The sequence below is a fragment of the Lissotriton helveticus genome, chromosome 3_2 (genome assembly GCF_964261635.1).
Source record: "Lissotriton helveticus chromosome 3_2, aLisHel1.1, whole genome shotgun sequence".
Lineage (NCBI taxonomy): Eukaryota > Metazoa > Chordata > Amphibia > Caudata > Salamandridae > Lissotriton > Lissotriton helveticus.
This window is the reverse complement of record NC_136062.1, coordinates 374,262,473-374,286,044: the sequence shown is the minus strand read 5'-3', so window position 1 is coordinate 374,286,044 and position 23,572 is coordinate 374,262,473. Positions and strand designations below refer to the sequence as shown.

Sequence of the window (23,572 nt, the reverse complement as noted above, 5' to 3'; positions counted from 1 at the left end):
ATGACATGTGATGTCATGTGTCATGTGGTGTCATGTGTCATGTGGTGTCATGTGTCATCATATGTCATATGATGTCATGTGTCATCACGTGTCATGTATCATGTCAGGTGTCACGTGTCATGTGTCATGTGGTGTCATGTGTCATGTATCGTCATGTGTTATGTGATGTCATGTGTTGTCATGTGGTGTCATGTCATGTATCATCATGTGTCATGTGTTGCCATGTGATGTCATGTGTCATGTGGTGTCATGTGTCATGTGTAATGTGTCATGTGATGTCATGTGATGTCATGTGTCGTCGTGTGTCATCATGTGTCATGTGGTGCCATGTGTCATCACGTGTCATGTGGTGTCATGTGTCATGTGGTATCATGTGTCCTGTGATGTCATGTGTCATGTGTTGTCGTGATGTCATGTGTCATGTGGTGTCATGTGTCATGTATCGTCATGTGTCATGTGGTGTCATGTGTCATGTGGTGTCATGTGTCATCATGTGTCATGTGGTGTCATGTGTCATGTATCGTCATGTGTCATGTGATGTCATGTGTTGTCATGTGGTGTCATGTCATGTATCGTCATGTGTCATGTGTTGTCATGTGATGTCATATGTCATGTGGTGTGATGTGTCATGTGATGTCATGTGTCATGTGATGTCATGTGTCATGTGTCATGTGTCATGTGTCATGTGATGTCATGTGTCATGTGTCGTCATGTGTCATCATGTGTCATGTGGTGTCATGTGTCATCACGTGTCATGTGGTGTCATGTGTCATGTGGTATCATGTGTCCTGTGATGTCATGTGTCATGTGTTGTCATGTGATGTCATGTGTCATGTGGTGTCATGTGTCATGTGGTGTCATGTGTCATGTATCGTCATGTGTCGTGTCATGTCATGTGTCATGTGGTGTCATGTGTTGTCACGTGGTATCATGTGTCACGTGGTGTCGTGTCATGAGATGTCATGTGTCATGTGTCATCATGTGTCATGTGTTGTCACGTGGTGTCATGTGTCGTCACATGTCTTGTGTCATGTGGTGTCATGTGTCATGAGGTGTCTTTGGGTGTCATGTGTCATGTATCGTCATGTGTCATGTGGTGTCATGTGATGTCATGTGTCATGTGGTGACATGTGGTGTCATGTGTCATATATCATCATGTGTCATGTGATGTCATGTGATGTCATGTGTCATGTGTTGTCATGTGTCATCACGTGTCATGTGGTGTCATGTGTCATGTGTCATGTGGTGTCATATGGTGTCATGTCATGTATCGTCATGTGTCATGTGTTGTCATGTGATGTCATATGTCATGTGGTGTGATGTGTCATGTGATGTCATGTGTCATGTGATGTCATGTGTCATGTGTCATGTGATGTCATGTGTCATGTGGTGTCATGTGTCATGTGTCATGTGTCATGTGATGTCATGTGTCATGTAGTGTCATGTGTCATGTGACATGACATGTGATGTCATTTGTCATGTGATGTCATGTGTCATGTGGTGTCATGTATCGTCATGTGTCATGTGTCATGTGGTGTCATATGTCATGTCATGTGGTGTCATGTGTCATGTGGTGTCATGTGTCATCATGTGTCATGTGTTGTCATGTGGTGTCATGTGTCATCACATGTCTTGTGTCACATGGTGTCATGTGTCATGAGGTGTCATGTGATGTCATGTGTCATGTGGTGACATGTGGTGTCATGTGTCATGTATCGTCATGTGTCATGTGTCATGTGGTGTCATGTATTAACATGAAGTCATGTGGTGTCATGTGTCATGTGGTGTCATGTGTCATGTGGAGTCATATGTCATGTTTCAAAAAATGTATATATATAGAGGAGCTTACTGTAAGATTACTGTAAGCTTACTGTACTCTGTACCTTTAGAGTACGAGCTGAATGCTAATTGGCTGTCAACTGTCTGTCAATACTCCAAACCAGAAAGTGTTGGCAGCCATCTTGTGCCTCGGTAGACTGAGGCACAAGAAAGCAGAAAAACAAACGTGAAAAAGCAAAAAGGGGACAAAAACCACGGGGGACGAGTATCATACGAGTCCTGTAAGCTTACTGTAAGCTTACTGTACTCTGTACCTGCACGAGCTGAATGCTAATTGGCTGTCAACTGTCTGTCAACACTCCAAACCAGAAAGTGTTGGCCGCCATCTTGTGCCTCGGTAGACTGAGGCACAAGAAAGCAGAAAAACAAATGTGTAGAAAGCAAAAAGGGGGCATAGATATACATATATATATATATATATATATTACCTACTGGCGGTCGCCAGTAGGTATATATAGTTAGGACCTAGTTTCCATAGGAAATCTGCAACATTCTATTGGGAATAACTTTGGTGCAAGCTGATGAATCTTTGTGAATTTCTCAAAGAAAGTGTTGGCCGCCATTTTGTGCCTCAGTAGACTGAGGAACAAGAAAGCAGAAAAACAAACAAGTAGAACGCAAAAAGGGGGCAGGGTAGAAACCCCCTGACCCCCTAGGCCTGCTTAGGGATCCCACAAGGACCCACAAGGACCCCCATTTTTTTTTTTACAAAAACTGCAGAGTACGAGTACTGTACATTACAAAAACTGCAGAGTACGAGTACTGTACAAGCACAGTAAGCTTACTGTAAGCTTACTGTAATCTGTACCTTTCTGAGCACGAGCTGAATGCTAATTGGCTGTCAACTGTCTGTAAACACTCCAAACAATCATGTGTCATGTGTTGTCACATGTCATGTGTCATGTGATGTCATGTGTCATGTGATGTCATGTGCTGTCATGTGCTGTCATGTGTCATGTGTCATGTGGTGTCATGTGTCATGTGTCATCTTGTGTCCTTTGGTGTCATGTGGTGTCATGTGTTATCATGTGATGCCATGTGACGTCATGTGTTGTCAGTCATGTATCATCATGTGTCATGTGTTGTCATGTGGTGTCATGTGTCATTACGTGTCATGTGTCGTGTGGTGTCATGTGTCTTGTGATGTCATGTGTCATGTGGTGTCATGTGTCAGGTATATTGTGGTATCAGTTATGTAGTGTCATGTGGTGTCATGTGATGTCATGTGTCATGTGGTGTCGTGTCATCATGTGTCATGTGGTGTCCTGTGTCATCACGTGTCATGTGTCATGTGGTGTCATGTATCATGTGGTGTCAAGTGTCATGTGTCACGTGATGTCATGTGTCATGTCATGTGTCATGTGATGTCATGTCATGTGGTGTCATGTGTCATCAAGTGTCATGTGTCATGTGGTATCATGTGGTGTCATGTGATGTCATGTGTCATGTGTTGTCATGTGATGTCATGTGGTGTCATGTGTCATGTGATGTCATGTGTCATGTGGTGTCATGTGTCATGTGGTGTCATGTGTCATCATGTGTCATGTGGTGTCATGTGGACTCCAAACTAGAAAGTGTTGGCCGCCATCTTGTGCCTCGGTAGACTGAGGCACAAGAAAGCAGAAAAACAAACAAGTAGAACGCAAAAAGGGGGCAGGGTAGAAACCCCCTGACCCCCTAGGCCTGCTCAGGGATCCCACAAGGACCCACAAGGCCCCCCATTTTTTTTTTACAAAAACTGCAGAGTACGAGTACTGTACAAGCACAGTAAGCTTACTGTAAGCTTACTGTAATCTGTACCTTCCTGAGCACGAGCTGAATGCTAATTGGCTGTTAACTGTCTGTAAACACTCCAAACAATCATGTGTCATGTGTTGTCACGTTTCATGTGTCATGTGATGTCATATGTCATGTGGTGTCATGTGTCATGTGATGTCATGTGCTGTCATGTGGTGTCATGTGTCTTGTGGTGTCATATGTCATGTGTCATCTTGTGTCCTGTGGTGTCATGTGGTGTCATGTGTCATCATGTGATGCCAGTCATGTGTCATCATGTGTCATGTGTTGTCATGTGGTGTCATGTGTCATCACATGTCATGTGTCGTGTGGTGTCATGTGTCATGTGATGTCATGTGTCATGTGGTGTCATGTGGTGTCATGTGTCAGGTGTATTGTGGTGTCAGTTGTTATGTAGTGTCATGTGTCATCATGTGTCATGTGTCATGTGGTGTCATGTGTCATCACGTGTCATGTGTCATGTGGTGTCAAGTGTCATGTAGTGTCATGTGTCACGTGATGTCATGTGTCATGTCATGTGTCATGTGATGTCATGTGTCATGTGGTGTCATGTCATGTGGGGTCATGTGTCATCATGTGTCATGTGTCATGTCATGTATCGTCATGTGTCATGTGATGTCATGTGTCATGTATTGTCATGTGATGTCATGTGTCATGTGGTGTCATGTGTCATGTGATGTCATGTGTCATGTGGTATGATGTGTCATGTGGTGTCATGTGTCATGTGGTATCATGTGCCATGTATCATCATGTGATATCTGTCATGTGTCATGTGTTGTCATGTGTCATGTGGTGTCATGTGTCATGTGGTGTCATGTGTCATGTGTTGTCATGTGATGTCATGTGTCATGTGGTGTCATGTGTCATGTGGTGTCGTGTCATGTGGAGTCATATGTCATGTGTCAAAAAATTTATATATCTAGAGGAGCTTACTGTAAGATTACTGTAAGCTTACTGTACTCTGTACCTTTCCGAGCACGAGCTGAATGCTAATTGGCTGTCAACTGTCAGTCAATACTCCAAACCAGAAAGTGTTGGCAGCCATCTTGTGCCTCGGTAGACTGAGGCACAAGAAAGCAGAAAAACAAACATGTAAAACGCAAAAAGGGGCAGGGTAGGAATACCCTGCCCACTAGGCCTGCTCTGGGTGTTTCACAAGGACCCCAAAGGCCCCCCCCCAAATTTTTGGGGGGACAAAAACCACGGGGGACGAGTACCATACGAGTCCTGTAAGCTTTCTGTACCTGCATGAGCTGAAAAACAAACATGTAAAACGCAAAAAGGGGGCAGGGTAGAAACACCCTGCCCCCTAGGCCTGCTCTGGGTGTTTCACAAGGACCCCAAAGGCCCACCCAAATTTTTTGGGGGACAAAAACCACGGGGGACGAGTACCATACGAGTCCTGTAAGCTTACTGTACCTGCACGAGCTGAATGCTAATTGGCTGTCAACTGTCTGTCAACACTCCAAACCAGAAAGTGTTGGCCGCCATCTTGTGCCTCGGTAGACTGAGGCACAAGAAAGCAGAAAAACAAACAAGTAGAACGCAAAAAGGGGGCAGGGTAGAAATCCCCTGACCCCCTAGGCCTGCTCAGGGATCCCACAAGGACCCACAAGGCCCCCCATTTTTTTTTTACAAAAACTGCAGAGTAAGAGTACTGTACAAGCAAAGTAAGCTTACTGTAAGCTTACTGTAATCTGTACCTTCCCGAGCACGAGCTGAATGCTAATTGGCTGTCAACTGTCTGTAAACTCTCCAAACAATCATGTGTCATGTGTTGTCATGTGGTGTCATGTGTCATCGCGTGTCATGTCATGTGATGTCATGTGTCATGTGGTGTCATGTATCATGTGATGTCATGTGTCATGTGCTGTCATGTGTTATGTGGTGTCATATGTCATGTGTCATCTTGTGTCCTGTGGTGTCATGTGTCATCATGTGTTGTCATGTGTCATCATGTAGTGCCATGTGACGTCATGTGTTGTCAGTCATGTGGTGTCATGTGGTGTCATCATGTGTCATGTGTTGTCATGTGGTGTCATGTGTCATCACGTGTTATGTGTCATTTGGTGTCATGTGTCATGTGGTGTCATGTAGTGTCATGTCATGTGACATGACATGTGATGTCATGTGTCATGTGGTGTCATGTGTCATGTGATGTCATGTGTCATCACGTGTCATGTCACGTGTCATGTGGTGTCATGTGTCATGTATCGTCATGTCATGTGTCATGTGTTGCCATGTGATGTCATGTGTCATGTGGTGTCATGTGCCATGTCATGTGATGTCATGTGTCATGTGGTGTCATGTGCTGTCATGTGTCATGTGGTGTGATGTGTCATGTGATGTCATGTGTCATGTGTTGTCATGTGCCATGTCATGTGATGTCATGTGTCATGTGGTGTCATGTGCCATGTCATGTGATGTCATGTGTCATGTGTTGTCATGTGCCATGTCATGTGATGTCATGTGTCATGTGGTGTCATGTGTCATCATGTGTCATGTGGTGTCATGTGTCTTCACGTGTCATGTGGTGTCATGTGTCATGTGGTGTCATGTGTCCTGTATCGTCATGTGTCATGTGATGTCATGTGCCATGTGTTGTCATGTGATGTCATGTGTCATGTGGTGTCATGTGGTGTCATGTGTCATGTATCGTCATGTGTCGTGTCATTTCATGTGTCATGTGGTATCATGTGTCATGTGCTGTCATGTGGTGTCATGTGTCATCTTGTGTCATCATGTGTTGTCATGTGGTGCCATGTGACGTCATGTGTCATGTGGTGTCATGTGGTGTCATGTGTCATGTGTTGTCATGTGGTGTCATGTGTCATCATGTGTTGTCATGTGTCATCATGTAGTGCCATGTGACGTCATATGTTGTCAGTCATGTGGTGTCATGTGGTGTCATGTGTCATGTGTTGTCATGTGGTGTCATGTGTCATCACGTGTCATGTGTCATTTGGTGTCATGTGTTATGTGGTATCATGTGTCATGTAGTGTCATGTGTCATGTGACATGACATGTGATGTCATGTGTCATGTGGTGTCATGTGTCATGTGGTGTCATGTGTCATCATATGTCATATGATGTCATGTGTCATCACGTGTCATGTATCATGTCAGGTGTCACGTGTCATGTGTCATGTGGTGTCATGTGTCATGTATCGTCATGTGTCATGTGATGTCATGTGTTGTCATGTGGTGTCATGTCATGTATCATCATGTGTCATGTGTTGCCATGTGATGTCATGTGTCATGTGGTGTCATGTGTCATGTGTAATGTGTCATGTGATGTCATGTGTCATGTGTCGTCGTGTGTCATCATGTGTCATGTGGTGCCATGTGTCATCACGTGTCATGTGGTGTCATGTGTCATGTGGTATCATGTGTCCTGTGATGTCATGTGTCATGTGGTGTCATGTGTCATGTGGTGTCATGTGTCATGTATTGTCATGTCATGTGGTGTCATGTGTCATGTGGTGTCATGTGTCATCATGTGTCATGTGATGTCATGTGTCATCATGTGTCACGTCAGGTGTCACGTGACATGTGTCATGTGGTGTCATGTGTCATGTATCGTCATGTGTCATGTGATGTCATGTGTTGTCATGTGGTGTCATGTATCGTCATGTGTCATGTGTTGTCATGTGATGTCATATGTCATGTGGTGTGATGTCATGTGATGTCATGTGTCATGTGATGTCATGTGTCATGTGTCATGTGTCATGTGTCATGTGATGTCATGTGTCATGTGTCGTCATGTGTCATGTGGTGTCATGTGTCATCACGTGTCATGTGGTGTCATGTGTCATGTGGTATCATGTGTCCTGTGATGTCATGTGTCATGTGTTGTCATGTGATGTCATGTGTCATGTGGTGTCATGTGTCATGTGGTGTCATGTGTCATGTATCGTCATGTGTCGTGTCATGTCATGTCATGTGGTGTCATGTGTTGTCACGTGGTATCATGTGTCACGTGGTGTCATGTGTCATGAGATGTCATGTGATGTCATGTGTCATCATGTGTCATGTGTTGTCACGTGGTGTCATGTGTCGTCACATGTCTTGTGTCATGTGGTGTCATGTGGCATGAGGTGTCTTTGGGTGTCATGTGTCATGTATCGTCATGTGTCATGTGGTGTCATGTGTCATGTGATGTCATGTGTCATGTGGTGACATGTGGTGTCATGTGTCATATATCATCATGTGTCATGTGATGTCATGTGATGTCATGTGTCATGTGTTGTCATGTGTCATCACGTGTCATGTGGTGTCATGTGTCATGTGATGTCATGTGGTGTCATGTGATATCATGTGTCATGTGGTGTCATGTGGTGTCATGTGGTGTCATGTGTCATCATGTGTTGTCATGTGGTGCCATGTGACGTCATGTGTCATATGATATCATGTGGTGTCATGTGGTGTCGTGTGTCATCATGTGTCATGTGTTGTCATGTGGTGTCATGTGTCATCACGTGTCATGTGTCAGGTGGTGTCATGTGTCATGTAGTGTCATGTGTCATGTGATGTCATGTGTTGTCATATGATGTCATGTGGTGTCATGTGTCATCATGTGTCATGTGGTGTCATGTGTCATCACGTGTCATGTGATGTCATGTGTCATGTGATGTCATGTGTCGTCATGTGTCATGTGATGTCATGTGTAATGTGTTGTAATGTGATGTCATGTGTCATGTGGTGTCATGTGTCATGTATCGTCATGTGTCATGTGTCATGTGGTGTCATTTGATGTCATGTGTCATGTGATGTCATGTGGTGTTATGTGATGTCATGTGTTGTCACATGGTGTCATGTGTCATCACGTGTCTTGTGTCACGTGGTGTCATGTGTCATGAGGTGTCATGTGGTGTCATGTGTCATGTGTCATGTATCGTCATGTGTCATGTATCATGTATTGTCGTGTCATGTGTTGTCATGTGATGGCATGTGTCATGTGGTGTCATGTGTCATGTGTCATGTGGTGACATGTGGTGTCATGTGTCATCATGTGTCATGTGTTGTCATGTGTTGTCATGTGGTGTCATGTGTCATCATGTGTCATCATGTGTCATCATGTGTCATCATGTGTCATGTGTTGTCATGTGATGTCATGTGTCATGTGATGTCATATGTCATGTGATGTCATGTGTCATGTGGTGTCATGTGGTGTCATGTCTGTATATATCATGTGTCATGTGGTGTCATGTGTCATGTATCGTCATGTGTCATGTGATGTAATGTGTCATGTATCATCATGTGTCATGTGATGTCATGTGTCATGTGTTGTCATGTGATGGCATGTGTCATGTGGTGTCATGTGTCATGTATCGTCATGTGTCATGTGATGTCATGTGTTGTCACGTGGTATCATGTGTAATGTGGTGTCATGTGGTGTCATGTGTCATGTGATGTCATGTGTCATGTGATGTCATGTGGTGACATGTGGTGTCATGTGTCATGTATCGTCATGTGTCATATGGTGTCATGTGGTGTCATGTCTGTATATGTCATGTCATGTGGTGTCATGTGATGTCATGTGTCATGTATCGTCATATGTCATGTGTCATGTATCGTCATGTGTCATGTGATGTCATGTTTCATGTGTTGTCACGTGGTGTCATGTGTCATGAGGTGTCATGTGGTGTCATGTGTCATGTGTCATGTGATGTCATGTGGTGTCATGTGTCCTGTATCGTCATGTGTCATGTGTCATGTGGTGTCATGTATTGACATGATGTCATGTGGTGTCATGTGTCATGTGTCATGTGAAGTCATATGTCATGTTTCAAAAAATGTATATATATAGAGGAGCTTACTGTAAGATTACTGTAAGCTAACTATACTCTGTACCTTTCCGAGCATGAGCTGAATGCTAATTGGCTGTCAACTGTCTGTCAGTACTCCAAACCAGAAAGTGTTGGCAGCCATCTTGTGCCTCGGTAGACTGAGGCACAAGAAAGCAGAAAAACAAACGTGTAAAACGCAAAAAGGGGGCAGGGTAGAAACCCCCTGACCCCCTAGGCCTGCTCAGGGATCCCACAAGGACCCACAAGGCCCCCCATTTTTTTTTTACAAAAACTACAGAGTACGAGTACTGTACAAGCACGGTAATCTTACTGTAAGCTTACTGTAATCTATACCTTCCCGAGCACGAGCTGAATGCTAATTGGCTGTCAACTGTCTGTAAACACTCCAAACAATCATGTATCATGTGGTGTCATGTGTCATCACGTGTCATGTCATGTGATGTCATGTGTCATGTGATGTCATGTGTCATGTGCTGTCATGTGTTATGTGGTGTCATATGTCATGTGTCATCTTGTGTCCTGTGGTGTCATGTGGTGTCATGTGGTGTCATGTGTCATCATGTGTTGTCATGTGTCATCATGTAGTGCCATTTGACGTCATGTGTTGTCAGTCATGTGGTGTCATTTGGTGTCATGTGTCATCATGTCATGTGTTGTCATGTGGTGTCTAGTGTCATCACGTGTCATGTGTCATTTGGTGTCATGTGTCATGTGGTGTCATGTGTCATGTAGTGTCATGTGTCATGTGACATGACATGTGATGTCATGTGTCATGTGGTGTCATGTGACAAGCTTTCTGTACCTGCAAGAGCTGAAAAACAAACATGTAAAACAAACATGTAAAACGCAAAAAGGGGGCAGGGTAGAAACACCCTGCCCCCTAGGCCTGCTCTGGGTGTTTCACAAGGACCCCAAAGGCCCACCCAAATTTTTTGGGGGACAAAAACCACGGGGGACGAGTACCATACGAGTCCTGTAAGCTTACTGTACCTGCACGAGCTGAATGCTAATTGGCTGTCAACTGTCTGTCAACACTCCAAACCAGAAAGTGTTGGCCGCCATCTTGTGCCTCGGTAGACTGAGGCACAAGAAAGCAGAAAAACAAACAAGTAGAACGCAAAAAGGGGGCAGGGTAGAAATCCCCTGACCCCCTAGGCCTGCTCAGGGATCCCACAAGGACCCACAAGGCCCCCCATTTTTTTTTTTACAAAAACTGCAGAGTAAGAGTACTGTACAAGCAAAGTAAGCTTACTGTAAGCTTACTGTAATCTGTACCTTCCCGAGCACGAGCTGAATGCTAATTGGCTGTCAACTGTCTGTAAACTCTCCAAACAATCATGTGTCATGTGTTGTCATGTGTCATCGCGTGTCATGTCATGTGGTGTCATGTATCATGTGATGTCATGTGTCATGTGCTGTCATGTGTTATGTGGTGTCATATGTCATGTGTCATCTTGTGTCCTGTGGTGTCATGTGTCATCATGTGTTGTCATGTGTCATCATGTAGTGCCATGTGACGTCATGTGTTGTCAGTCATGTGGTGTCATGTGGTGTCATCATGTGTCATGTGTTGTCATGTGGTGTCATGTGTCATCACGTGTTATGTGTCATTTGGTGTCATGTGTCATGTGGTGTCATGTAGTGTCATGTCATGTGACATGACATGTGATGTCATGTGTCATGTGGTGTCATGTGTCATGTGGTGTCATGTGTCATCACGTGTCATGTGTCACGTGTCATGTGGTGTCATGTGTCATGTATCGTCATGTCATGTGTCATGTGGTGTCATGTGTCTTCACGTGTCATGTGGTGTCATGTGGTGTCATGTGTCCTGTATCGTCATGTGTCATGTGATGTCATGTGCCATGTGTTGTCATGTGATGTCATGTGTCATGTGGTGTCATGTGGTGTCATGTGTCATGTATCGTCATGTGTCGTGTCATTTCATGTGTCATGTGCTGTCATGTGGTGTCATGTGTCATCTTGTGTCATCATGTGTTGTCATGTGGTGCCATGTGACGTCATGTGTCATGTGATATCATGTGGTGTCATGTGGTGTCATGTGTCATGTGGTGTCATGTGTCATCATGTGTTGTCATGTGTCATCATGTAGTGCCATGTGACGTCATGTGTTGTCAGTCATGTGGTGTCATGTGGTGTCATGTGTCATGTGTTGTCATGTGGTGTCATGTGTCATCACGTGTCATGTGTCATTTGGTGTCATGTGTCATGTGGTATCATGTGTCATGTAGTGTCATGTGTCATGTGACATGACATGTGATGTCATGTGTCATGTGGTGTCATGTGTCATGTGGTGTCATGTGTCATCATATGTCATATGATGTCATGTGTCATCACGTGTCATGTATCATGTCAGGTGTCATGTGTCATGTGTCATGTGGTGTCATGTGTCATGTATCGTCATGTGTCATGTGATGTCATGTGTTGTCATGTGGTGTCATGTCATGTATCGTCATGTGTCATGTGTTGCCATGTGATGTCATGTGTCATGTGGTGTCATGTGTCATGTGTAATGTGTCATGTGATGTCATGTGTCATGTGTCGTCGTGTGTCATCATGTGTCATGTGGTGCCATGTGTCATCACGTGTCATGTGGTGTCATGTGTCATGTGGTATCATGTGTCCTGTGATGTCATGTGTCATGTGTTGTCGTGATGTCATGTGTCATGTGGTGTCATGTGTCATGTGGTATCATGTGTCATGTATCGTCATGTGTCATGTGGTGTCATGTGTCATCATGTGTCATGTGATGTCATGTGTCATCACGTGTCATGTGTCACGTCAGGTGTCACGTGACATGTGTCATGTGGTGTCATGTGTCATGTATCATCATGTGTCATGTGATGTCATGTGTTGTCATGTGGTGTCATGTCATGTATCGTCATGTGTCATGTGTTGTCATGTGATGTCATATGTCATGTGGTGTGATGTGTCATGTGATGTCATGTGTCATGTGATGTCATGTGTCATGTGTCATGTGTCATGTGTCATGTGATGTCATGTGTCATGTGTCATCATGTGTCATCATGTGTCATGTGGTGTCATGTGTCATCACGTGTCATGTGGTGTCATGTGTCATGTGTCCTGTGATGTCATGTGTCATGTGTTGTCATGTAATGTCATGTGTCATGTGGTGTCATGTGTCATGTGGTGTCATGTGTCATGTATCGTCATGTGTCGTGTCATGTCATGTGTCATGTGGTGTCATGTATTGTCACGTGGTATCATGTGTCACGTGGTGTCATGTGTCATGAGATGTCATGTGTCATGTGTCATCATGTGTCATGTGTTGTCACGTGGTGTCATGTGTCGTCACATGTCTTGTGTCATGTGGTGTCATGTGTCATGAGGTGTCTTTGGGTGTCATGTGTCATGTATCATCATGTGTCATGTGGTGTCATGTGATGTCATGTGTCATGTGGTGACATGTGGTGTCATGTGTCATATATCATCATGTGTCATGTGATGTCATGTGATGTCATGTGTCATGTGTTGTCATGTGTCATCACGTGTCATGTGGTGTCATGTGTCATGTGGTGTCATATGGTGTCATGTCATGTATCGTCATGTGTCATGTGTTGTCATGTGATGTCATATGTCATGTGGTGTGATGTGTCATGTGATGTCATGTGTCATGTGATGTCATGTGTCATGTGTCATGTGTCATGTGATGTCATGTGTCATGTGGTATCATGTGTCATGTGTCATGTGATGTCATGTGTCATGTAGTGTCATGTGTCATGTGACATGACATGTGATGTCATTTGTCATGTGATGTCATGTGTCATGTGGTGTCATGTATCGTCATGTGTCATGTGTCATGTGGTGTCATGTGTCATGTCATGTGGTGTCATGTGTCATGTGGTGTCATGTGTCATCATGTGTCATGTGTTGTCACGTGGTGTCATGTGTCATCACATGTCTTGTGTCACATGGTGTCATGTGTCATGTGGTGACATGTGGTGTCATGTGTCATGTATCGTCATGTGTCATGTGTCATGTGGTGTCATGTATTGACATGATGTCATGTGGTGTCATGTGTCATGTGGTGTCATGTGTCATGTGGAGTCATATGTCATGTTTCAAAAAATGTATATATATAGAGGAGCTTACTGTAAGATTACTGTAAGCTTACTGTACTCTGTACCTTTAGAGTACGAGCTGAATGCTAATTGGCTGTCAACTGTCTGTCAATACTCCAAACCAGAAAGTGTTGGCAGCCATCTTGTGCCTCGGTAGACTGAGGCACAAGAAAGCAGAAAAACAAACGTGAAAAAGCAAAAAGGGGACAAAAACCACGGGGGACGAGTATCATACGAGTCCTGTAAGCTTACTGTAAGCTTACTGTACTCTGTACCTGCACGAGCTGAATGCTAATTGGCTGTCAACTGTCTGTCAACACTCCAAACCAGAAAGTGTTGGCCGCCATCTTGTGCCTCGGTAGACTGAGGCACAAGAAAGCAGAAAAACAAATGTGTAGAAAGCAAAAAGGGGGCATAGATATACATATATATATATATATATATATATTACCTACTGGCGGTCGCCAGTAGGTATATATAGTTAGGACCTAGTTTCCATAGGAAATCTGCAACATTCTATTGGGAATAACTTTGGTGCAAGCTGATGAATCTTTGTGAATTTCTCAAAGAAAGTGTTGGCCGCCATTTTGTGCCTCAGTAGACTGAGGAACAAGAAAGCAGAAAAACAAACAAGTAGAACGCAAAAAGGGGGCAGGGTAGAACCCCCCTGACCCCCTAGGCCTGCTTAGGGATCCCACAAGGACCCACAAGGACCCCCATTTTTTTTTTTACAAAAACTGCAGAGTACGAGTACTGTACATTACAAAAACTGCAGAGTACGAGTACTGTACAAGCACAGTAAGCTTACTGTAAGCTTACTGTAATCTGTACCTTTCTGAGCACGAGCTGAATGCTAATTGGCTGTCAACTGTCTGTAAACACTCCAAACAATCATGTGTCATGTGTTGTCACATGTCATGTGTCATGTGATGTCATGTGTCATGTGATGTCATGTGCTGTCATGTGCTGTCATGTGTCATGTGTCATGTGGTGTCATGTGTCATGTGTCATCTTGTGTCCTTTGGTGTCATGTGGTGTCATGTGTTATCATGTGATGCCATGTGACGTCATGTGTTGTCAGTCATGTATCATCATGTGTCATGTGTTGTCATGTGGTGTCATGTGTCATTACGTGTCATGTGTCGTGTGGTGTCATGTGTCATGTGATGTCATGTGTCATGTGGTGTCATGTGTCAGGTATATTGTGGTATCAGTTATGTAGTGTCATGTGGTGTCATGTGATGTCATGTGTCATGTGGTGTCGTGTCATCATGTGTCATGTGGTGTCCTGTGTCATCACGTGTCATGTGTCATGTGGTGTCATGTATCATGTGGTGTCAAGTGTCATGTGTCACGTGATGTCATGTGTCATGTCATGTGTCATGTGATGTCATGTCATGTGGTGTCATGTGTCATCAAGTGTCATGTGTCATGTGGTATCATGTGGTGTCATGTGATGTCATGTGTCATGTGTTGTCATGTGATGTCATGTGGTGTCATGTGTCATGTGATGTCATGTGTCATGTGGTGTCATGTGTCATGTGGTGTCATGTGTCATCATGTGTCATGTGGTGTCATGTGGACTCCAAACTAGAAAGTGTTGGCCGCCATCTTGTGCCTCGGTAGACTGAGGCACAAGAAAGCAGAAAAACAAACAAGTAGAACGCAAAAAGGGGGCAGGGTAGAAATCCCCTGACCCCCTAGGCCTGCTCAGGGATCCCACAAGGACCCACAAGGCCCCCCATTTTTTTTTTACAAAAACTGCAGAGTAAGAGTACTGTACAAGCAAAGTAAGCTTACTGTAAGCTTACTGTAATCTGTACCTTCCCGAGCACGAGCTGAATGCTAATTGGCTGTCAACTGTCTGTAAACTCTCCAAACAATCATGTGTCATGTGTTGTCATGTGGTGTCATGTGTCATCGCGTGTCATGTCATGTGATGTCATGTGTCATGTGGTGTCATGTATCATGTGATGTCATGTGTCATGTGCTGTCATGTGTTATGTGGTGTCATATGTCATGTGTCATCTTGTGTCCTGTGGTGTCATGTGTCATCATGTGTTGTCATGTGTCATCATGTAGTGCCATGTGACGTCATGTGTTGTCAGTCATGTGGTGTCATGTGGTGTCATCATGTGTCATGTGTTGTCATGTGGTGTCATGTGTCATCACGTGTTATGTGTCATTTGGTGTCATGTGTCATGTGGTGTCATGTAGTGTCATGTCATGTGACATGACATGTGATGTCATGTGTCATGTGGTGTCATGTGTCATGTGATGTCATGTGTCATCACGTGTCATGTCACGTGTCATGTGGTGTCATGTGTCATGTATCGTCATGTCATGTGTCATGTGTTGCCATGTGATGTCATGTGTCATGTGGTGTCATGTGCCATGTCATGTGATGTCATGTGTCATGTGGTGTCATGTGCTGTCATGTGTCATGTGGTGTGATGTGTCATGTGATGTCATGTGTCATGTGTTGTCATGTGCCATGTCATGTGATGTCATGTGTCATGTGGTGTCATGTGCCATGTCATGTGATGTCATGTGTCATGTGTTGTCATGTGCCATGTCATGTGATGTCATGTGTCATGTGGTGTCATGTGTCATCATGTGTCATGTGGTGTCATGTGTCTTCACGTGTCATGTGGTGTCATGTGTCATGTGGTGTCATGTGTCCTGTATCGTCATGTGTCATGTGATGTCATGTGCCATGTGTTGTCATGTGATGTCATGTGTCATGTGGTGTCATGTGGTGTCATGTGTCATGTATCGTCATGTGTCGTGTCATTTCATGTGTCATGTGGTATCATGTGTCATGTGCTGTCATGTGGTGTCATGTGTCATCTTGTGTCATCATGTGTTGTCATGTGGTGCCATGTGACGTCATGTGTCATGTGGTGTCATGTGGTGTCATGTGTCATGTGTTGTCATGTGGTGTCATGTGTCATCATGTGTTGTCATGTGTCATCATGTAGTGCCATGTGACGTCATATGTTGTCAGTCATGTGGTGTCATGTGGTGTCATGTGTCATGTGTTGTCATGTGGTGTCATGTGTCATCACGTGTCATGTGTCATTTGGTGTCATGTGTTATGTGGTATCATGTGTCATGTAGTGTCATGTGTCATGTGACATGACATGTGATGTCATGTGTCATGTGGTGTCATGTGTCATGTGGTGTCATGTGTCATCATATGTCATATGATGTCATGTGTCATCACGTGTCATGTATCATGTCAGGTGTCACGTGTCATGTGTCATGTGGTGTCATGTGTCATGTATCGTCATGTGTCATGTGATGTCATGTGTTGTCATGTGGTGTCATGTCATGTATCATCATGTGTCATGTGTTGCCATGTGATGTCATGTGTCATGTGGTGTCATGTGTCATGTGTAATGTGTCATGTGATGTCATGTGTCATGTGTCGTCATGTGTCATCATGTGTCATGTGGTGCCATGTGTCATCACGTGTCATGTGGTGTCATGTGTCATGTGGTATCATGTGTCCTGTGATGTCATGTGTCATGTGGTGTCATGTGTCATGTGGTGTCATGTGTCATGTATTGTCATGTCATGTGGTGTCATGTGTCATGTGGTGTCATGTGTCATCATGTGTCATGTGATGTCATGTGTCATCATGTGTCACGTCAGGTGTCACGTGACATGTGTCATGTGGTGTCATGTGTCATGTATCGTCATGTGTCATGTGATGTCATGTGTTGTCATGTGGTGTCATGTATCGTCATGTGTCATGTGTTGTCATGTGATGTCATATGTCATGTGGTGTGATGTCATGTGATGTCATGTGTCATGTGATGTCATGTGTCATGTGTCATGTGTCATGTGTCATGTGATGTCATGTGTCATGTGTCGTCATGTGTCATGTGGTGTCATGTGTCATCACGTGTCATGTGGTGTCATGTGTCATGTGGTATCATGTGTCCTGTGATGTCATGTGTCATGTGTTGTCATGTGATGTCATGTGTCATGTGGTGTCATGTGTCATGTGGTGTCATGTGTCATGTATCGTCATGTGTCGTGTCATGTCATGTCATGTGGTGTCATGTGTTGTCACGTGGTATCATGTGTCACGTGGTGTCATGTGTCATGAGATGTCATGTGATGTCATGTGTCATGTGTCATCATGTGTCATGTGTTGTCACGTGGTGTCATGTGTCGTCACATGTCTTGTGTCATGTGGTGTCATGTGGCATGAGGTGTCTTTGGGTGTCATGTGTCATGTATCGTCATGTGTCATGTGGTGTCATGTGTCATGTGATGTCATGTGTCATGTGGTGACATGTGGTGTCATGTGTCATATATCATCATGTGTCATGTGATGTCATGTGATGTCATGTGTCATGTGTTGTCATGTGTCATCACGTGTCATGTGGTGTCATGTGTCATGTGATGTCATGTGGTGTCATGTGATATCATGTGTCATGTGGTGTCATGTGGTGTCATGTGGTGTCATGTGTCATCATGTGTTGTCATGTGGTGCCATGTGACGTCTTGTGTCATATGATATCATGTGGTGTCATGTGGTGTCGTGTGTCATCATGTGTCATGTGTTGTCATGTGGTGTCATGTGTCATCACGTGTCATGTGTCAGGTGGTGTCATGTGTCATGTAGTGTCATGTGTCATGTGATGTCATGTGTTGTCATATGATGTCATGTGGTGTCATGTGTCATCATGTGTCATGTGGTGTCATGTGTCATCACGTGTCATGTGATGTCATGTGTCATGTGATGTCATGTGTCGTCATGTGTCATGTGATGTCATGTGTAATGTGTTGTAATGTGATGTCATGTGTCATGTGGTGTCATGTGTCATGTATCGTCATGTGTCATGTGTCATGTGGTGTCATTTGATGTCATGTGTCATGTGATGTCATGTGGTGTTATGTGATGTCATGTGTTGTCACATGGTGTCATGTGTCATCACGTGTCTTGTGTCACGTGGTGTCATGTGTCATGAGGTGTCATGTGTCATGTGTCATGTATCGTCATGTGTCATGTATCATGTATTGTCGTGTCATGTGTTGTCATGTGATGGCATGTGTCATGTGGTGTCATGTGTCATGTGTCATGTGGTGACATGTGGTGTCATGTGTCATCATGTGTCATGTGTTGTCATGTGTTGTCATGTGGTGTCATGTGTCATCATGTGTCATCATGTGTCATCATGTGTCATCATGTGTCATGTGTTGTCATGTGATGTCATGTGTCATGTGATGTCATATGTCATGTGATGTCATGTGTCATGTGGTGTCATGTGGTGTCATGTCTGTATATGTCATGTGTCATGTGGTGTCATGTGTCATGTATCGTCATGTGTCATGTGATGTAATGTGTCATGTATCATCATGTGTCATGTGATGTCATGTGTCATGTGTTGTCATGTGATGGCATGTGTCATGTCCCTAGGGAGTCCCTAGGTGTCTAAGCGGGCTGCGAGCAACGAGGGCGTGAGTGCTGCTGAACGCAGATCGGCCTGGATACAGAGCTAAGTACTGCCCGTTTTTCGGGACCGAATGGCTAATACTTCTTCTTTCATTCATAGGATGTGCCAATTTCGCTCCAACCCCCCTCCCGAGACCCATGGTGCAAGTAGCGCCATATTTTAAAGTGAGAATTATGTATGTTATTACCAAACTAGGGGGTCACCGACCCTTTGGTCAATTGATCCCTTCAGAAGGAGTACATAGAGTGTGTTTTTAACTTGTTTTTGTTCCAATTAAGTGTATTTTAAAACACCTTATCACCCCACGTCCCAGAGTTACCGATATCATCCCATTAGGGTTATGTGGATGGTGTTAAACCTACCTGTTACTTTGGGCACGTGAGTTTTGCCACACTTTAAGGAGCACTACAACCAAACGCAATGGCATTTATTAATTATTGTATGTTTGTGTTTGTGTTTGTATGTGTACTTTCACTTTACAGGTGCAGAAATACTCCCGAATTTGGAGTTTTTTTTGGGATTGAGCATTTGCTCTCCCCTTTTTATGCACTTTTTTCACCCTTTTTTCACTTTCACGTCCCTTGGTTAGGGTGGACGATTAGAGAGTCCATACCGCCGGGGTTTAGTCCTGAAGAATGCCTTGGCAAATTTAAGCCTGCAATATGGCAGAAACATGTTGACTGACGAATTTATTCACTGTATTTATCTGAATCTTACCATTCCTAATCCTTGGCAACTAAATTCAGACACATAATACCTGTAAAATCGTGTCTTAGGGATCATTTAATAAAATATTTTTTTGATACTCATTTAGACACTTTTAATTTAACTCACCCTCACAGCACGCCCTCCTTCACACAACCAGCTCCGCAGTCTTTCTGGCGTTGTAGCACACCAAAGAGGCACTCGGCCTCTTTGGTGGGGCCCGATGATGAAGCATGACACTGACTAGGTCGGTGTGTGAGGGCTTTCCTTTTCACCCTAAGTGAGTGTGTGATCCCCAGTTATCTCGCTCCAATCTTGTGGCATTATTTGAGATTGATCTGGCCTCTCTCTTTTTGTTTATCTACATGTGTCATGTGGTGTCATGTGTCATGTATCGTCATGTGTCATGTGATGTCATGTGTTGTCACGTGGTATCATGTGTAATGTGGTGTCATGTGGTGTCATGTGTCATGTGATGTCATGTGTCATGTGATGTCATGTGGTGACATGTGGTGTCATGTGTCATGTATCGTCATGTGTCATATGGTGTCATGTGGTGTCATGTCTGTATATGTCATGTCATGTGGTGTCATGTGATGTCATGTGTCATGTATCGTCATATGTCATGTGTCATGTATCGTCATGTGTCATGTGATGTCATGTTTCATGTGTTGTCACGTGGTGTCATGTGTCATGAGGTGTCATGTGGTGTCATGTGTCATGTGTCATGTGATGTCATGTGGTGTCATGTGTCCTGTATCGTCATGTGTCATGTGTCATGTGGTGTCATGTATTGACATGATGTCATGTGGTGTCATGTGTCATGTGTCATGTGAAGTCATATGTCATGTTTCAAAAAATGTATATATATAGAGGAGCTTACTGTAAGATTACTGTAAGCTAACTATACTCTGTACCTTTCCGAGCATGAGCTGAATGCTAATTGGCTGTCAACTGTCTGTCAGTACTCCAAACCAGAAAGTGTTGGCAGCCATCTTGTGCCTCGGTAGACTGAGGCACAAGAAAGCAGAAAAACAAACGTGTAAAACGCAAAAAGGGGGCAGGGTAGAAACCCCCTGACCCCCTAGGCCTGCTCAGGGATCCCACAAGGACCCACAAGGCCCCCCATTTTTTTTTTACAAAAACTACAGAGTACGAGTACTGTACAAGCACGGTAATCTTACTGTAAGCTTACTGTAATCTATACCTTCCCGAGCACGAGCTGAATGCTAATTGGCTGTCAACTGTCTGTAAACACTCCAAACAATCATGTATCATGTGGTGTCATGTGTCATCACGTGTCATGTCATGTGATGTCATGTGTCATGTGATGTCATGTGTCATGTGCTGTCATGTGTTATGTGGTGTCATATGTCATGTGTCATCTTGTGTCCTGTGGTGTCATGTGGTGTCATGTGGTATCATGTGTCATCATGTGTTGTCATGTGTCATCATGTAGTGCCATTTGACGTCATGTGTTGTCAGTCATGTGGTGTCATTTGGTGTCATGTGTCATCATGTCATGTGTTGTCATGTGGTGTCTAGTGTCATCACGTGTCATGTGTCATTTGGTGTCATGTGTCATGTGGTGTCATGTGTCATGTAGTGTCATGTGTCATGTGACATGACATGTGATGTCATGTGTCATGTGGTGTCATGTGACAAGCTTTCTGTACCTGCAAGAGCTGAAAAACAAACATGTAAAACAAACATGTAAAACGCAAAAAGGGGGCAGGGTAGAAACACCCTGCCCCCTAGGCCTGCTCTGGGTGTTTCACAAGGACCCCAAAGGCCCACCCAAATTTTTTGGGGGACAAAAACCACGGGGGACGAGTACCATACGAGTCCTGTAAGCTTACTGTACCTGCACGAGCTGAATGCTAATTGGCTGTCAACTGTCTGTCAACACTCCAAACCAGAAAGTGTTGGCCGCCATCTTGTGCCTCGGTAGACTGAGGCACAAGAAAGCAGAAAAACAAACAAGTAGAACGCAAAAAGGGGGCAGGGTAGAAATCCCCTGACCCCCTAGGCCTGCTCAGGGATCCCACAAGGACCCACAAGGCCCCCCATTTTTTTTTTTACAAAAACTGCAGAGTAAGAGTACTGTACAAGCAAAGTAAGCTTACTGTAAGCTTACTGTAATCTGTACCTTCCCGAGCACGAGCTGAATGCTAATTGGCTGTCAACTGTCTGTAAACTCTCCAAACAATCATGTGTCATGTGTTGTCATGTGTCATCGCGTGTCATGTCATGTGGTGTCATGTATCATGTGATGTCATGTGTCATGTGCTGTCATGTGTTATGTGGTGTCATATGTCATGTGTCATCTTGTGTCCTGTGGTGTCATGTGTCATCATGTGTTGTCATGTGTCATCATGTAGTGCCATGTGACGTCATGTGTTGTCAGTCATGTGGTGTCATGTGGTGTCATCATGTGTCATGTGTTGTCATGTGGTGTCATGTGTCATCACGTGTTATGTGTCATTTGGTGTCATGTGTCATGTGGTGCCATGTAGTGTCATGTCATGTGACATGACATGTGATGTCATGTGTCATGTGGTGTCATGTGTCATGTGGTGTCATGTGTCATCACGTGTCATGTGTCACGTGTCATGTGGTGTCATGTGTCATGTATCGTCATGTCATGTGTCATGTGGTGTCATGTGTCTTCACGTGTCATGTGGTGTCATGTGGTGTCATGTGTCCTGTATCGTCATGTGTCATGTGATGTCATGTGCCATGTGTTGTCATGTGATGTCATGTGTCATGTGGTGTCATGTGGTGTCATGTGTCATGTATCGTCATGTGTCGTGTCATTTCATATGTCATGTGCTGTCATGTGGTGTCATGTGTCATCTTGTGTCATCATGTGTTGTCATGTGGTGCCATGTGACGTCATGTGTCATGTGATATCATGTGGTGTCATGTGGTGTCATGTGTCATGTGGTGTCATGTGTCATCATGTGTTGTCATGTGTCATCATGTAGTGCCATGTGACGTCATGTGTTGTCAGTCATGTGGTGTCATGTGGTGTCATGTGTCATGTGTTGTCATGTGGTGTCATGTGTCATCACGTGTCATGTGTCATTTGGTGTCATGTGTCATGTGGTATCATGTGTCATGTAGTGTCATGTGTCATGTGACATGACATGTGATGTCATGTGTCATGTGGTGTCATGTGTCATGTGGTGTCATGTGTCATCATATGTCATATGATGTCATGTGTCATCACGTGTCATGTATCATGTCAGGTGTCACGTGTCATGTGTCATGTGGTGTCATGTGTCATGTATCGTCATGTGTCATGTGATGTCATGTGTTGTCATGTGGTGTCATGTCATGTATCGTCATGTGTCATGTGTTGCCATGTGATGTCATGTGTCATGTGGTGTCATATGTCATGTGTAATGTGTCATGTGATGTCATGTGTCATGTGTCGTCGTGTGTCATCATGTGTCATGTGGTGCCATGTGTCATCACGTGTCATGTGGTGTCATGTGTCATGTGGTATCATGTGTCCTGTGATGTCATGTGTCATGTGTTGTCGTGATGTCATGTGTCATGTGGTGTCATGTGTCATGTGGTATCATGTGTCATGTATCGTCATGTGTCATGTGGTGTCATGTGTCATCATGTGTCATGTGATGTCATGTGTCATCACGTGTCATGTGTCACGTCAGGTGTCACGTGACATGTGTCATGTGGTGTCATGTGTCATGTATCATCATGTGTCATGTGATGTCATGTGTTGTCATGTGGTGTCATGTCATGTATCGTCATGTGTCATGTGTTGTCATGTGATGTCATATGTCATGTGGTGTGATGTGTCATGTGATGTCATGTGTCAT

The 23,572-nt window shown here is 44.1% G+C and overlaps 1 protein-coding gene across 1 annotated transcript in view; it reads right to left on the bottom strand.

Moving 5' to 3' along the window:
• The window catches only part of LOC144826162 (uncharacterized), a 133,236-nt gene that overhangs the window by 51,945 nt on the left and 57,719 nt on the right, over positions 1 to 23,572 (bottom strand). The window lies entirely within an intron of this gene.